Source organism: Mus musculus, chromosome 7 (genome assembly GCF_000001635.26).
Source record: "Mus musculus strain C57BL/6J chromosome 7, GRCm38.p6 C57BL/6J".
NCBI classification, from domain to species: domain Eukaryota; kingdom Metazoa; phylum Chordata; class Mammalia; order Rodentia; family Muridae; genus Mus; species Mus musculus.
Window position 1 is genome coordinate 124,025,467 of NC_000073.6, and position 16,526 is coordinate 124,041,992.

At 42.1% G+C, this 16,526-nt stretch overlaps 1 protein-coding gene across 1 annotated transcript in view, besides 1 other annotated feature; it reads left to right on the forward strand.

Annotated features, from left to right (window-relative positions):
• Positions 1-16,526, forward strand: part of Hs3st4 (heparan sulfate (glucosamine) 3-O-sulfotransferase 4) — a 416,624-nt gene that overhangs the window by 43,101 nt on the left and 356,997 nt on the right. The gene's annotated exons all lie outside the window — the stretch shown is intronic.
• Positions 12,888-15,397: an enhancer, noted in NCBI's record as "VISTA enhancer mm687". NCBI's record gives its function as "enhancer in: limb[5/10]" and the evidence as "EXISTENCE:transgenic organism evidence [ECO:0001131][PMID:17130149]".

The following is a 16,526-nucleotide window of genomic DNA, read 5'->3' on the forward strand; positions in this document are numbered from 1 at the left end:
CATCTGAGTCAAAGTGAATTGGATGGTTTATGTCTTAAGCTGATTGTTTCCTGAAAGTGCCTGGCAGAGCAAGGCTTCCTGCACATTACCGTTGCCTGTCTGTTTGGGATGGTAACCCGACAGGAACATTATGATGTAGGTTATTGAAAGATGTCCATTCCACTTAAGGTTTCTTAGAGAGTTCAAGTTTGGGTTCACAGACCTTTTGATTACATAAAGAAAAAGTCGCTTCTGATACCAGCATTTCGTTGAGTTTAAAGTGATTAAAGACACAACGGTTCTTGAATGCTTCCTTCAGACAGGTAGACTGGAGAGCCAGGGAGACAGTCCAGTCAGTGCTCACAGTCCCTTCAGAGCCAAGGGCTCATTTCTGCCTGTTTGTAGATACAGTTTTTTTTCCCCATCTCTGAACAGACTTTGTTAGAAGACACAGTCCAAAGTCTAAGGGTCCAAGTGGCCTCCTTTTCAAGATGGTGAGTTAACTTGGTCAGAGCAGCACAGAGAGAGTGAGAATACTAGGTAACAGGCCTGTCTTCAGGGAGAGAGGTCCTTCTGCTCTTGCAGGGGCTTATTCAAACCTGGGCACACTTAACAGTGCCATTTCCTTTCTTTTCCCCCTCACCAACCTCAACATCCTATAAGGGAGTCAGTGTAAATCTTCCTAATGCCCGTGAGGAGCCTGGGATGTGCCCAAGGCAAGGCTGCAGTTGACATTCTCCCTGTCCTCAAAACTCACCCTGATAAATGCCAGGTGGGCGTGTCTTCTGCCTCACCATTATTTCTCCTTGAATCTGCCTGCTAAGGCTCATGGGAAAACAAGGATGTAGATAATACAATTAGTGTCTAGCAAGGCACTTTTTTCTGGACTTTCATTATCATTGTACTCTAGAATATATCATGATTACATTCTAGAACTATACTGTACAAAACTCTCTCTCTCTCTCTCTCTCTCTCTCTCTCTGTGTGTGTGTGTGTGTGTGTGTGTGTGTGTGTGTGTGTGTGTGTATGTGTATGCGTGCTTTTGTAAGAAGTGTTGGAGGTAGAGGGACCTTCCTTCTTGACTCTTCTTCTTGGGTAGGCCTTTAGCAAACATTGCAAAATCCATTATATGCAGACATCCTTTCTGTCCCATTTTGCATTTGAAAAATCAGAGATGGATCATAAAATTTTTTTATTGCTTTAAATAATGTATTCCTCAGTCTTTTTTTGGTTTTGTTTTGTTTTTGTATAAAGGAGTGCATTTACCTTGCCAAGATTTGATTTTGAGTACTAGTCCTGAATTTCCTTAAAGCATGTATTCAGAGTAAAATAAAAGCTGGATAGGGGGATGGATCCAGATCGGTAGGACTGTGCTTAGCTGAAGAAAGAACTTTGAAGGTTTTTTTTTTTTTTGCCATTGAACTTGCTTAAACTTTAGATACAGCAAGTTTTAAAAATAAAAAGCGGTCATTGTAGCATTCAAGGAACAAAATGGAGGCTGCTACAGTCTAGAACACATCTAAGGTGTCTGCATGGTCACACTTAATCGATGCAAATGAAGTCAGTGAGGCTGGTGTCTGCCTCACTGCTTGATGTGGCCCTGTGCTGTGCTGTGCACACCTCTTTGCTCTTGAGGAATCTGTGGCACACAGAATGGCATGACCAGCTCAGAAAGGCACGCTGCACTAGAGGGCTCAGAAGCACGTGACAACACATTGGCCATCCCAGAAACCAACCGCAGAAGATAGTTTATTTTGTCATATTACTGAAGAGTCCCTGGGGGAAGCTGTGGATGGTCAGCCAGGTGCATCTGAGTGAGCAACTGCTCCCCCTCCACCAGCTCCACCCCTCAGCTCTTGGCTCTGCTTTTCTTCATTCTGGCTTCACCTATAGACATTTTATGCACAGAGTAGTGATGGTGTACCCCGAGCAGCTTTGTACACTCCTATGGCTAGCTTGGGTGTTGAGAACAGGGTGTCCTAACAATTTCTTTCAAAGTTTCAGTGTTGACTTCTGTTGGATCCACATGGATCATAAATCCTCCTGAATCCCTGATAGTGATCAGGGGAACCCTTGTAGCTTTTGGTCAGGTTTGAAACCTGAGCAGCTTCAGAATCAAGGCACTGCAGTAAGTCTTGTGGTAAATGTTGTTAATTCTATCAAGAGAAGATGGCACAGTTCATAGTCCCCAGGGGAGAATAGGGTGTTGTTTAATGGTGAGGAAATTATGAGCAAGCTGGAGCAACAGGGGTTTCTCATATTTCTTTGAAATTTTTTTTCTAGGAAATTAAACTTGGATTTACTTTTTAACTGATTTGTGAAAATTTGGCCTATATTTCTTGGTCACTGAGCCTTTGAGAGTCTCCTACACTGTTGTTTCTGGAGCTGAGCTCTCTCTGTGCCCTCCTGCTTTGCATTCCATGGTTTGCGAGCTAATCCTTGATCTGCTCTGTGGCTCCGTGCCTGCCTGTGGTTGCTTTGCTGACTTTAGTTGTCACACATCCAAGGCATGACTTCCAAGTTCTTCACCTCTGACTTTGGTCTCTCTGACTCAGGTGTGCATTAGTTTCTGACGTACACTTTGTACTCCCTTCCTGTTGTGTTACATTATCATCCAAAACCCCACTGTAGGCTGCTTGCCAAACCAGAGTCCTGCTGTGTTTCTGAAAAGCACCTCATTAGAGGCACCATGGAGTGCCAGTGGCCAGGTCAGCACTGCAAGTGGATAATGGCAGTGATCTGTCTCAGGTCAGGGCACTCTTGGAGAACTTGGGTGTCTCACCGAGGCTAAGGCAACATTATGTGTCCAGGTGATCAGTGTACAGACACCATGGGCAATGATGTGTCTTTGACTCTTGCCTTTTGGTGCAACCTTAGGTGAGCTCTTTGTTCTTAGTTTGCTCCCTAAAAATATGGACATAGTGCCTATAGGGGAGAGCTCTGAGAAGTGAATGAGATCTACACACAATGTCTCAGAACAGTGTGTCATATAGACACTTTGAAACAGGAGGAATTCATTTTGAGAGCAAGTCACTGCGTAAATGACATAATCGGTCAGCATACGGGCTAGTGGGTATGTTTAGTGGCAGCCTTGTTGACTATATTGGTCTATCCTACAACCTTTCTCAGTCCTTCATGGTTCTAGAGTGTGATGGTTTTCATCTGACTCATCCCTGCTTAGCTTTGACCTGTGAGGTCTCAGTAGCCTAAATCCTTTGTTCCATACCTTTTCAAGCACTTGATCTTGCTTTGGCACTTTTGTTAGCTTTATCCTTGTTTTTTTCATATTCTCATCTGAAAACCAGCAGGTTGGTGTTCCTGTTGTCAGCTAAGATGGCAGCTAGCAATCTCTCCTCCTCTGTCCTTTATGCTTTACCTTAATTAATATCCCTGTCATCAAGATAGTTTTAAAACTTAGCTGTGTCTCAAGCCTAACTAATGTTGTGTCTGGGATAAAGGAGACAAATTGAAATATATTGTTTTTAAGATGTCCTGATTTAGGACAGGTCCTTGTACTGCATGGTTTTGTGTCAACTTGATACAAGCTGAAGTTATCATAGAGAAAGGAGCTTCAATTGAGGAAATGCCTCCATGAGATTCAGCTGTAAGGCATTTTTCTCAATTAGTGATGAAGGTGGGGGGCACATTGTGGGTGGTGCCATCTCTGGGCTGGTAGTCTTGGGTTCTATAAAAAAGCAGGCTGAGCAAGCCAGGGGAAGCAAGCCAATAAGACACATCCCTCCATGGCCTCTGCATCAGCTCCTGCTTCTTGACCTGCTTGAGTTCCAGTCCCGACTTCCTTTGGTGATGAACAGCAATGTGGAAGTGTAAGCTGAATAAACCATTTCCTCCCCAACTTGCTTCTCGGTCATGATGTTTGTTCAGGAATAGAAACCCTGACTAAGATAGTCCTTTTTTAAAAAAAAAATTTCATTTTAACATTTTATTTTTATTTAATTTTTGTGGCGCTCATACATAAGTACAGTATTTGCATTATCCTCCAACCCCATTCTCACCCCACCTCCTCCAGGGTCTCTCCACTCTGTCAAATTTAAGTCCTCTAAATCTTTAATCATTATTGTTATGTAATTTATCAATACATTCTTCGGAATTCATTCCTTGTCTCTCACATTTGTTTAGGGATTTGCCTGAAGTGGAGGAGAAAGACAACGAAGGATGCACTCCATCTTTTCATTAAATACATTTTTCCTGGAAGTTCTGAGAGACTTTTGCCATTGAATAGGACTGAGCAGAATGACTAGCTGCAAGGGATTTGGGGAAAAAGTATTGTCTGGAAAATTATGTACCCAGTAAAAAGGAAGGCTCTAAATACTAAAGATGAAGGAGAGTAAATGGAAAGGTGAGGAAATGGGCATCATAGCCATACTTTGTTAGTGGCATTTTGCAAGGGTCAACGATTAAGTCAAGTACATGCCTTTGGTCAATAGCGGCCATTTCTTAGATAGATGATTTCATCCATTCCCTATTAGACTTGCCAGGGGTGCATGGATACAGACCTGCCAGCCAAGCAGTGTCCACTGGTACAATAGTTGCATGGTGGTCATGGGATTCTGATCGGATTTGTATCCGCCAACCCAGGGGGGATTTCATGTAAATTTTGTCAGAAGCCCATGACTGAGGCGATCACAGGTTCTAGGGGTGTTGTTTCATTAAACGGATATTTTGTTAAACTACCTTCTTGAATTTATGTTTATCCTCATACGTTTGTTCTGCTTTCAGTCTTGGCTACAGAAGCGCCTTTTTGCTTGAATAGTGGTTAACACATAACTAGCCAGAGTACAGAGAATAAGTGATGTTGTGTGCTCAGCCCTAGGTGGGTCATTTAGATTGACCTTTCTCTATCTAAGTTCAGAGAACATCTTGGAAGAATGGATGAAAAGAATGTAAGAGCAATATGATAGGGAGGAGTGCTGTGAAATGCTGGTTTCTAGACATGGCCCGGCTGCTGTTCACATCAGCTGGCAGCACAGTGATTGCCTGCACAAGGCTGGCACAAGATGAAGCCAGTCAAAGCTACAGCATGGATAGGGGATGTAATCCTGATGCATCAGCCCTAGCTGCTAAGCTGTTGGCAGTTTGTGGCTGATGGTGGTGGCGTGTCGTTTTTCCTTAAATGATGGTAGGTTTCCTGTGCCCCATTGTATAGTCACACAGGCACTAAGTCATGTTCAACACTAAGGATACTAAGTGGAATAATACCAATAATTATAATAGTAACAAGTGAGAGGATATGAACTATGGAGGGAGATGTCTTGGAGAGTCTTGGGGATAGTTGGAGGTAGGTAAAATAGATCAAAATACATTGTATACATTTGAGACATTTTCAAAGAATAAAAATATTTTAGGGAGGATTTTATGAATGTACTTAAAAAGATGAATTATTTTGAGCCATGTTCTGTATTTTATGTACACTAAATAATTTCTTACTACTCTTTAATTCAGTTTTATTAAAGCATTATTTAGATTCTATAAGATCTACAAACTCTGAGTGTTAATTTTGTGGAGTTAGATGAATGAATATAAAAACATGACCATTGCAACTATCAATGTGTCACTGTATGACCCACAGACTTTTATTCTGGCTCTTGGCAGTCTTTTCTCTATGAATTATGGCATTTTACATTTACCTTGTTTGTTTCCCTGTCCCTGTAATAAAACACTGAGCAAAAACAACTTTGGAAGGAAAGGTTTATTTGGCTTCCTGGTTATAGTCCTTCATGAAGGGAAGCCAAGACAAAAACTAAAGGCAGGAACCCAGCGGCAGGAACTGAAAGAGAGGCCATGGAGGGAAACTTGTCATGGGTTTGCTCCCTTGTGGCTTCTTCATCCAGCTTGCTTATGCCACCCAGAACCACCTGCCCAGGGGTGGTACTACCTACAGAGGGCTGGGCCCTCTCACATCAATCATTTTAATTAAGAAAATGCACCACTGACTTTCTGACATACTAATCTGATGTAGGCAATTCAACAATTGAGGTTTCCTCTTCTCAGGTAACTCTAGTTTTTGTCCAATTGACAAAAACTATCCAGCACACACAATATGAAATTTCTTATGTGTCATTAAGATGTGAGGTTTACCAATGTTCATATTTTAGGTAAAAATAATCTCTTTCATGTTATAAGCATCAATTCATGTGCATTACGATCCTCATTTAATCTCTATTGCATCACAGGGAAGCTTTTTCAGATGTGTATTTGGCAAGTGTCCAAATACAGTATCCTCTGTGCTTAGCAATTCTCCCTTTTCTCTTGATGATGTCATCTTGTAGTTCTTAGTATAGATCCTTGGAAAGTCCGACCTTCTGTCCATCAAGTGCTTGCTGTTCATGTCCCATAGCTCTGCAGACTTACCAGTTGATTCTCAGGTTACTCTAAGCCTGCTCCTCTGGAATATGAGATGTTTAAGTTGGATCTTATGTATAACTCTCATTGACTCCTGGGTGACCATGGCCAATACCTAGTTAGGCAGCAATGCTTGGCACTTGTTTTAGAGTGAATTCACTCTATGGTGTTACAGTGTTTTGGTGTGGCATAAAAGGTTGTGAGTAGTCAGAAAACATCACAGAGAGGACTCTAAGGCAAACACAGACTTGGATTTAAGTATCACAAGAGCAGAATTTGGTGTGCACAGAGGTATGTGTGTGTGTGTAGATGAAGGTTTTTGAAAGAAAGGGAGATCTGAAGGTGACCATAGTGTAAGTGGTGCAGCAGCAAGGAGGGGGTCAAATTGAGAGTCGGAAGACGACATTAACCATCACAAAGAGAAAGAAGTGATTGGAATTTGATGGTAGACATGACAAAGTACCCCCATCATTATTCTTGAGTACCAGTGATGACTCTTCTCTACTCAGACTTATGGCTATTGGAGACTATGAACATGACAGTTACATATTTCTGTGTGCTGTTGCTGAAGGCAGGAAGACAAGTTGTGTTCAGCACCGTCAGATGTGGACAGCACTCAGCATGGGGCTGAGCTTTGCTATTGTCTTCAGGTCAAGCCTCATGGCTTGTCTTTCTGTATAGCAAGTAGCAGCTGAGGGCTCCCAGCCTGAGAACTCAAAGTATTAATACATCAGATGAAGCACCTACAGTCACACTCACTGGCGGTGTGCAGAGCCTGGGTATCTCTTCCTCACCAATCCCCACAACTCTTATTAGGTGGAGGTTGTCTTTTTTCCTCCTATAGAGGAGGGAGCTGACATTAGTACAGAGAAATGAGTGACAGATCTGGATCAAGACTAGATCTCCCTGATACCAGTGTTTGTATATTTAGCCACTGCTCTCGACTTCCAGAAAGTGTTAGAAAGCTCTTGTGGACACTCCTAACACCCCTGCAGAGCACGTGCATGGCTGTCCCTCAGTGAAAGAACTAGCCCTGTCTGAAATTTCATAGCTGGAATCTTGTCTGAACGTCTCAGCCACTCTGGGAATAGAAAGAGTCAAGGATTTTGCTAGCGCGCTATTCCCGAGTCTGAAAGGGTGCTGTCAGCTTAACATGTCAGTTGGTGAGCAGGTGTGTGCATTTGAATGTTCAGACAATTGCACCTGTGAAAGAGAAGCAGCAGAATTCAGGGATCCGGTCTCTCCTTCAAACCAATAGGAGTCTCGGAAGCTCCACTCTATGGCGATGGTCTTGGACGATACTAGCTATGTGTGTGTGTGTTTGTATCTATATATTTATATGTGTATATATATATATATATATATATATATATATATATATATATATACATATACATATATAGCACTTAAAATTGGACTTCCCTAATGGTTGTCTGAAACATGGAGGGAGTGTGTGTGTGTGTGCGTGTGTGTATTTTGAAGCATGTGAGAGCTGTGCTCCACTCTTTCCCATACTGCTGGTTCCTGGCTGTACTTGGGTGGCATGATCACATATGGCAGGGACATTTCTTTCTTAATGGCTGCATGCTGCTCCCCTCCCCCTTTGAAATGAGCCCATACCGTGCCCCATTAGCTGAAATTGACATGGTGGTTATTTTCAGTGCCATTTCTTTACAGAACTCTGTCTCACTGTGCAGTGTGAGCTGTTCCCCCTTTGCTAAGTGGAATGAAGGACCCCTGGGAAGGTGTAGTGGCAGCCTTTCAAAGCCTGCAAAGACCAGCTCCTGTCTTCCCACTCCCCCAACCCCCAATAGCTCTGAGAGCATCACGTGCCACACAAACATTAAGCATTCCTCCCTCAATGCAGAATCCTCTGGAAATCTCAGAATCAAAAAGCCCCATGATAAAAATGCATGAAGCAATATCCATATTGGTAAACGTACATATCCAGCTGAGATACTGTACATGATAATGCAATTTTCTATGCAAAAAGAGTTTATCTCTATCCAAATATTATTCCATGCCATTATTCATTCTGGAAAGGTGATTGCTGTCCTAGGTTAACTGATTGAACCAAAGGAACCAAAGCTTTAAGCTTATCTTACTGGCTATTGCCTGACTTCTCATAAATTGCCAGTAGATTGGTAGGAATGTATAAATGTACACTCCATTAGGAAATATTAAAGTTTTTGTACTGGTTTAGAATAAAAACAGGATTAAAGGGAGCATTTCTAAGACTCAGTACAGCGTGAAATTGAAATCCTTTTTGGCATGTGAAATACACAATATGAATATTCTCCCTGTTTTCAGAGAGCTGGAGGATTATGAAGGGTGGACACATGATTGCAGAATTCACCTGTGGGTGCTGAAGCAGGAGAGGCAGGAAAACTCAATTTCATATTTCCCAAGTCTGTGCCTGTTAATTATCAAATTCTTACAGTAGCAACGACAATAGCAATAAACATTTTTCAACTACGTGCCAGACTGCTGGATATGCGTGTCCATCGCTGGATAGATTTTTAAGAGTGATTACAAAGCTGGGGCCGAAGGATCCTGCTCTTACAGTTTGAATCTGATATGCTCCACAGGCTCATATGTTAAAATCTAGGTCCCAAACTGGCCGCATTGATTTTGGAGGTGGTGGAAACTTTAGGTGGTGAGGCCTAGCGGGAGGAAGTGTGCCACTGTGAGTGGGTCTGTGGGGGGTGGATTTATTGTCCCTGGGCACTTCCTGTATTCTTCTTTGCTTCCTCTACCACACACTCCAACCATCGTGATTTTCTGCTTGGCAAGCACTGAAGCCAAGCAACTGGAGACTTCATCACCTGTAACCATGCTTGACAATAACCCTTACATCTTTGAGTCAGTGTGTCAGGTAACTGGCCACAGTCATCAGAGATACACGAGGGACTAACACAATTGGTTTGAAATTCACACCTTGCTTCTTCTCTGTGAATCCAGACAAGATAATATTCTCTTGTGCTTTGGTTTCCCATTTGTTAAAGTGAGCTAAATGAAATAATGTATATGATATTTTTAGGAATGCAAGCAAATGCTTGTTGGTTCCTTAACACTTTTATTATTTTTTTTGTTTTCTCTTAAAAAGCACACAGGTAGTCATTAATTTCATTTCATTTCATTTGAATTAATTTCATCTCATGTTAAAACTAATGTTAATAATGTAGAAATTGTTACTTCACTGAAAAATCAGAATCACACATGTGCTCTAGCTAGGTATCACTGTATAGGCAAAACCAACCACCATTTTATCATGCAACTAGTTTCTGTTGGGGAGTAACATAATGAACGGCAAGGTTGGTTTGGTTTTGCTATGTAGTGTCTTGGGCTGTCTTAGTTTGGGTTTTATTGCTGTTAACAGATACCTTGACCATGGCAACTCTTATAAATGAAAACATTTAATTGGGGTTGGCTTACAGTTTCAGAGGTTTAGTCCATTATTGTCCTGGAAGGGAACATGGAGGTATGCAGGCAAACATAGTTCTGGAATTTCTGAGAGTGTTACATCTTGATCCATAGACAGCAGTAGGAGACTTTGAGCCATGCTAGGCACAGCTTGAACACAGGAAACCTCAAAACCCACTCCCACAGTTACATACATCATCAAATAAGGCCACACCTATTCCAAAGCCACACCTTCTAATAGTGTCACTTCCTATGGACCAAGCATTCAATCATATCTGTTTGTGGGGGCCATACCTATCCAAACCATTACAGGGTTATCTGAATGGCCTATGATGGAATCTTCTGGAATTTTTTTTGTTATTGTTGTTGTCATAGCTATATTTTCTTAGGTTTTGTTTGTTTTGTTTCTATTTATGAGTCCACGGGGTCTGACTATGTAACCCAGCTTGTATAACTCACTCTGCTGATCATTTTGGTCTCAAATTCATGATCCTCCTGGCTGAGCCTCTAGAGAGCGGAAATTGCAGATGTGAGTGGCATGCCCTACTGGGAGAGTTTTTGTTTCTTATGCAATGGTCTTAGACTGATTAACCAAAGCTTCATTGATAATAGCCCCTACCTATGATTTATCTCCTTGTATAATGCTCCCACATATAGCTTGGGGTTTCCAAAATCTTGGTAACTGTAATGGTTATTCTTGGTAGTCAACTTGACTACATCTGGAATTATCTAATATCTCAAGTCCTGGGCACAGCAGTGGGGGATTTTTAGTTCATTGGATTATTTGAAACAGGAAGACACACCTTATATCCAGATCACTTGAGGTGGGAAAATCCACCTTAAATCCAGACCATTTGAGCTCAGAAGACCCACCCTAAATCTGAACCATACCTTCTTGTGGACGCCTGTATAAAAGACATGGAAGAAGGAAGCTTTCACTGTTTGCCTCCTTGCCCTCAGTCTTGCTTCACTGTCATTAGAGCCTACTTCAGAAATCCTAGGTATACTGTAGACCAGCTGAAACATCCAGCCTCATGGACTGAACAACTACTGGATTCTCAGACTTCACTGGGAGACATCCACTGTTGGATATATATTCATTTTGTCAATTCTCTTCTAGAGAACCCAGGCTAATGTAGTAACCTCAAGTTGAGCATTTCACTGTGTAGCTTAGACCTCCAAAGTGATGATGTTCTCATGACATTCATAGAGGTGATTGGATCCTCTATGACCTTTCCTTGATGTCACACACTATCATTTTGTGTTCTAGAGGTCAAAGTAGTCACCAGATCACTGGACCCATTTTTCCATTAAAGAAAATCCATGGAATTTGTGGCTGTGCTTTGTAGCCGTCTCAGTACTGTGGGTTCTTGGTACTATCTGTGTCTGCTATCTGTTGATACTGTCTGTTGACTGTTCTTCCCCATCCAGTATGATGCAGCTATTGGAGGCCAGCAAATGCTATGGACCACTTGAAATGCTTTCTCAGTGCTTTAAATCCTGGCTGTTGACAGTGTTGGAAGCTGTTTATATTCACACTAATGCACTTTGTTTCCTATGAATATCCAGACTTCCCTTTCTTTCTTTGTGTGTGTGTGTGCCTATCTGTGTGTGTCTGTGTGTGCATGCTTGTGTGCATTCTTGTGTGCATGTGTGTGTGTTTGTGTGGGTGCATTTATGTGCATTCCTGTGTGTGGGTGTCTGTGTGTGTGTATGTGTGCATGGGTGCATATGTATGTGCATTTGTGTGTGTGTGTGTGTGTGTGTGTGTGTGTGTGTGTGTGTGTGTGTGCTGTGCAGCATCAGCCTCTTCTGTCTACCCTCCTTCCCTCTTTTTGCCTTCCACTTCTTTTTCCAGTCTATTCAATTAAGTTCTCTTTGGTGCCTTAGCAATAAAGCAGTTCCCTCCACAGCATTAGAATGAATCTCTCTCATTATTTCATTTAGATTGTTGTTATGTTTGAAAACTTGAGGGCCAGGCAGGCAAGAGGAAAAGATTGTTAATTTGCAGGGAGTCCCCGTGGTGTGGTGGGAGTATTGCCTTGGAGAAGCCAAGAAGCTGCCACTCGTTGTACTCATGGAGACATAAAGAATTGATGAAAGATGCTGAAAGGCTCCAGCTCCTGTGCCTGTCATGCTGAGACCCATGACACCAAGGAGAAAGCAGTCGTGTAGGTCTTGGTCAAGCCAGATTTAATGGCTGACTGCTTCCAGTCCATGCTCCTGCTCTTCATTTTAAAAAGGGCATTTTTTTCCTGGATGGCTCCCCCTGTCGTGTGTGTGTGTGTGTGTGTGTGTGTGTGTCTTTTTATATTTCCGTGTGAGTGTATGTGGCTATGACTTCATTTAATTTCCTCCCAGCCCCTCCAGTTATGGTAATGCTCTTTGGCGGTGGCTATCACTGGGAAATACAGTAGACAGCAGAGACCAAGCTCAAGCAAGATCCTTGTCATTTGACTAGCAGAATGTCAGAGAACATTACACAAGGCAAGGAATTAAGCTCTGGGAGTGCTGGAGTGACATTGATTATGTAGGAATGACATATAAATAATTACCAAGCACTCAGGGTTTTTGTTGGTAATCTGTGTTTAGAGTCCCCTTTCAGGAGTTGGAAATGTCATCAGGTGGCTGAATAGCACTAACGGATCTGCATTTCATTCCTGCCTCACACTGTGCTAAACGGGAATCATATTTGTTACTGCACCAAGGAGCATCTTGCTGGAGAAAAAAGAGGCTGGTGGGGAGTAAGCAGGACTAGATTTAAATCTAATTGCTTTTCTGTTTTATGCCACTGTTTGGCTTGTGCACAATGGCGTTGTTTGTGGGAAACGAGGATTAGGCTGTTTGCTGGAAGGTAGAGTGAGAGAAACCGAGGAGGCTGTGGTCTGTGATGATCCCAGACCACCAGGCAAGAAAGGAAGTCTCTCAGTGCTTTGCATTAGTCTGGTATAAAAAGGTGGCTTTCCCCACTGTGTTTCTGTAATGGGAGGGTTTTTAATTTACCTTACCGCTTCCATTTTCTTTTCTGTTTTCATCCTATGGCTAAATCTGGGTCTGTGTGCAAGCTTCTGAGCCAGAGAATGATCCAGATCAGGTTTGGAAATACAGGTAGACATTGGAATAGGATAGGATTTCCCTGCTGCATTTTTTCTATGAATAAACATGTCATAGATAAAGGAGTTTCAGGGAATACTCTGGGGGCCACAGTCAGTAATTATGCCAACTAATTATCAAATCAAGGTGTTGGGCTTTCCTCCAGTGTTGTTCAACTAGCTTTCCATAAATTTAACAATTGCAAGTGGCCAGGTGAATGTGCCAATGGAAAATGATTAATAACACATAACAAAATGGCAAAGCTTGATGTGTGCCTGTAGAATGTATGTTTATATGTGTGTATAATGTATGTGCTTGTATAATGTGTATAATGTATATGTATGTGTGTATCTGTAATATGGGTATATAATGTATATATGTAGGTGTTTTTATACATAATGTAAATGTATAAAATGTGTGTATGTGTAATATGTGTGTGCGCATGCAGGTGTTTGGGTAGGTGCACTTAGACAAGACAGGCTATTTTATTTATGAAAAATGAAGCCCAAGAGTGGTGTAAGAATGAAGGGAAAGTTTAGTAATTAATTACTTTGGATATAGTGAGGGAAGCTGAAGTGAAGAAAGGTTTCTCTGAATGGATTATAGGCAACTTTAGAGAGAGGAAGCACAAGGCAACCAAGGGCATTGGGAACTCTTGAATTGCCCTCTTTAAAATCCCTTCATCACACTAGAAGTCAATTCTGCATTTCCTCAATAGGCATGTGAAGCCTGGCTCTCTCCTCATTGTCTTAGATTAACCACTAACTGCAAACCACAGATTAAATAAAGTATTGAATATTCGTCTTCCAAAAATATACTTGAATGTTGTTTATTTCCCCAAAAGGTCTGCTATGATGCATTTAGGTGCCATATTGCTAAATACACACCGTACTTTAATATCGGCACCAGCTAGTCTGCAACTGCCTTACCAAGGAAGCAGCTGTGCTGGGGCCCCACAATCACAGATAGAGTTTTTCTCATAAACTGTTTAATTGTTTGCTTCTGGAAACAATTAGACTGACGGTATTATAGAGTGAGTGTCGTATTGCAGCTGGCAATCCTCTTTATGAGTTTTCTTAGCAAAATACTGTGTTGACATATGTTGGGCCCACAGAGAAGATTCAGTTATGTGGTAACTTGACCTCCAAGGAAATTGTGAAAAAAAATTACAACAGCTCAGACGAGGTCTCCTTGCAAAGTGGCACAGTTAGAGGGGCGCCTGTCTCTAACAAATATGTGCTGGCACAGTGATTCTTGATGCTTGTGGCTCAGGGTTTGGATAGTATCCTTCTCGCTCTGTCACAGTGTTGGAAGACCCTCGAATGTCCCCTCTTAAGGTGGTCAGATAGCTGAGCTTGGGGATATATTGCTTATGACAAGGGTATATTCCTAGATGCTTTCCTTCTGGCCAACAATTTGCAAAGCCCCAATAAGTAAAGTGCTTTGAGAAGGAGTCATTGGTCTTTGCTTTCTAGTCCAAGTCTAATATGAAGGGTGGATAGATTCAGTGGCTTTACAACTCCCCACTTACTGCAACATTCAAGAGGGCATTTAGCTTATTTATCCTGCCTAGTAGTAATCAACCAATTTGCTCAGGTTTTCTACGTGTATTAAGCATCTACAGTGTGCCCTGTACAACCTCAGCACTGACCTACAGCAATGTCTTCACAAAAGTTTCTGCTGAGGGCAGCAGGGAAGGAGACATAACCATGGGGAAACAGGAGCGTATAAAGATGTTGTGACCCATGAGAATCATGGATAAGCATAATCATGTGACGATAGTTAACTGGGTTGTGGTGTTTACAATTGGGGCAGTGTAAAAAAGGCTGTGAAAGGCTTTTATTGAGAAAGTTTCATCTGAGTTCAAGCCAAAATTCATAAAAAGGAATCATGGAATCATGGAAAGAGTTGAGTGGAAAACCAATCCAAAAATTGAACACATGAATTTAGTATGTGTTGTGAACTTGAAGGCAGAATTCCTGTACTAATCCTTGTTGGCTCTATTTAAGGTACTGGTGAAGGACTGTATAATCACACAATACTTCAATCCATCTATCTAACCATTCATGTATCCATCTACAAATTCACCCACACACCTATTTATTTGTCCACCATCCATCCATCTACCTAGTCACCTATTAATATATCCACCCATCTGTCCAAACACAGTGTGGCCATCTGCCACTAATCCATCCATCCATCCATCCATCCATCCATCCATCCATCCGTCTGTCCATCTGTCCATTCATCCTTAATGGTGTACTACCCTACAAGAGGCTAGATTGTTAGTATAAATATCACAGAAATCAGTATGGTTTGGAATCTCATCTTTAAGATACCTTACCAAGAATGATAAATTAATGAAGACAGAGTCAGCATGGACTTGTGATACAATGTTCAGGGGGCTAAAGAGCCAGATAAGCTCAGTGATAAACTACCGGGAAGCCAGGAAGTCTTCACCAAGGAGGTGACATTTGAGACATGCATTGGAGGAATCTTTCCAGGTGGGGAAAGAATGAGAGACCTTCCGAAGCCTACCCAGAGTTGGGGAGACTCTTGTTTTCATGGAGGAGGAATGAGACTAAATGGAGTAAAGCAGGACAGGTTGGTAGTGATGGTCAGGGGTCATAAAGGGCTGCACCTGGCTTGTAGATAAACTCACTATTTCAGCCTTCCCTGAGGTTTGACAAATGAATCCATCTCCCCATTTTTAATTAAGAGATCTCTTAGATAGAAAACAACAATCCAACGTCTACCTTCTCTTTAGAGAACAGCCACACCCACATTGCCATCAGGATGCAACAGGCTGCCACCCAGTCAGACTGCCCTCTTCTGTCTGTCCATTGTGTCAAGCTCTTGCCTTCCCTAGCCACAGATCCCTTACCGTTCTCTTCTGTCAGCATACTTAACTGTTGTTTGTCTTAAGGAGAGCAGTAACACATTTCCTTTATTTAATGTCTCCAACAAAAAACACAGAGAGCAAAACAAAAACCAGCCTGGGAGGTTTGTCTGATTTAGGAAGTGTCGGAATGGAAACATATTTCTTTGTGGAAGTGAAGAATGTTCCTTCTTCTTTACTATGCAAACAAAGTATGTCCCCGTGGGAAGGACACATCGAGCGCTGGTAGCTCTGTAGTATACTGGAATCTTGCATGTCTGACCAGTATAACCTGTTTGACTTCAGAAGACATCTAGTGTGTGACCCCTCAGGCATCCGGATGAAGGAGTTTAAGTAAGGCTGTGATATAGGTTTGACTAGCTCAATGGTTTAGAAAAACAGTAAGGAGGGCTGTGACCATGACAGGGGTTTTGCAGTGGGGATTGAGTAGCACACAATCTAGAAATCAGAACTAGCAATAGGGCCGTTACCGTGATGCAGCAGGGAACAACCTGAGTCTGAATTAAGATGATACGGTGGCAGGAAGTGTCAAGAGCAAGGGCAGGGTAGGAGATTTAAACAGGGCACGAGCATGATGGATTATGCGACGACTCTGTGTGTCCCTTCTCTTGCTCTCACTTCACCCTGAAGCAGATCCAAGTTTTCACATTCAGTGCTGGCTGCAAAGCTTCCTGAGGAGGGAGAGGCGTCTGCAGCCGCTTGAAACCAGTACTATATCCTTGTAGTGAAACTGCCTTGTTGATAAAAATGATCCCCGTGTGAACATATG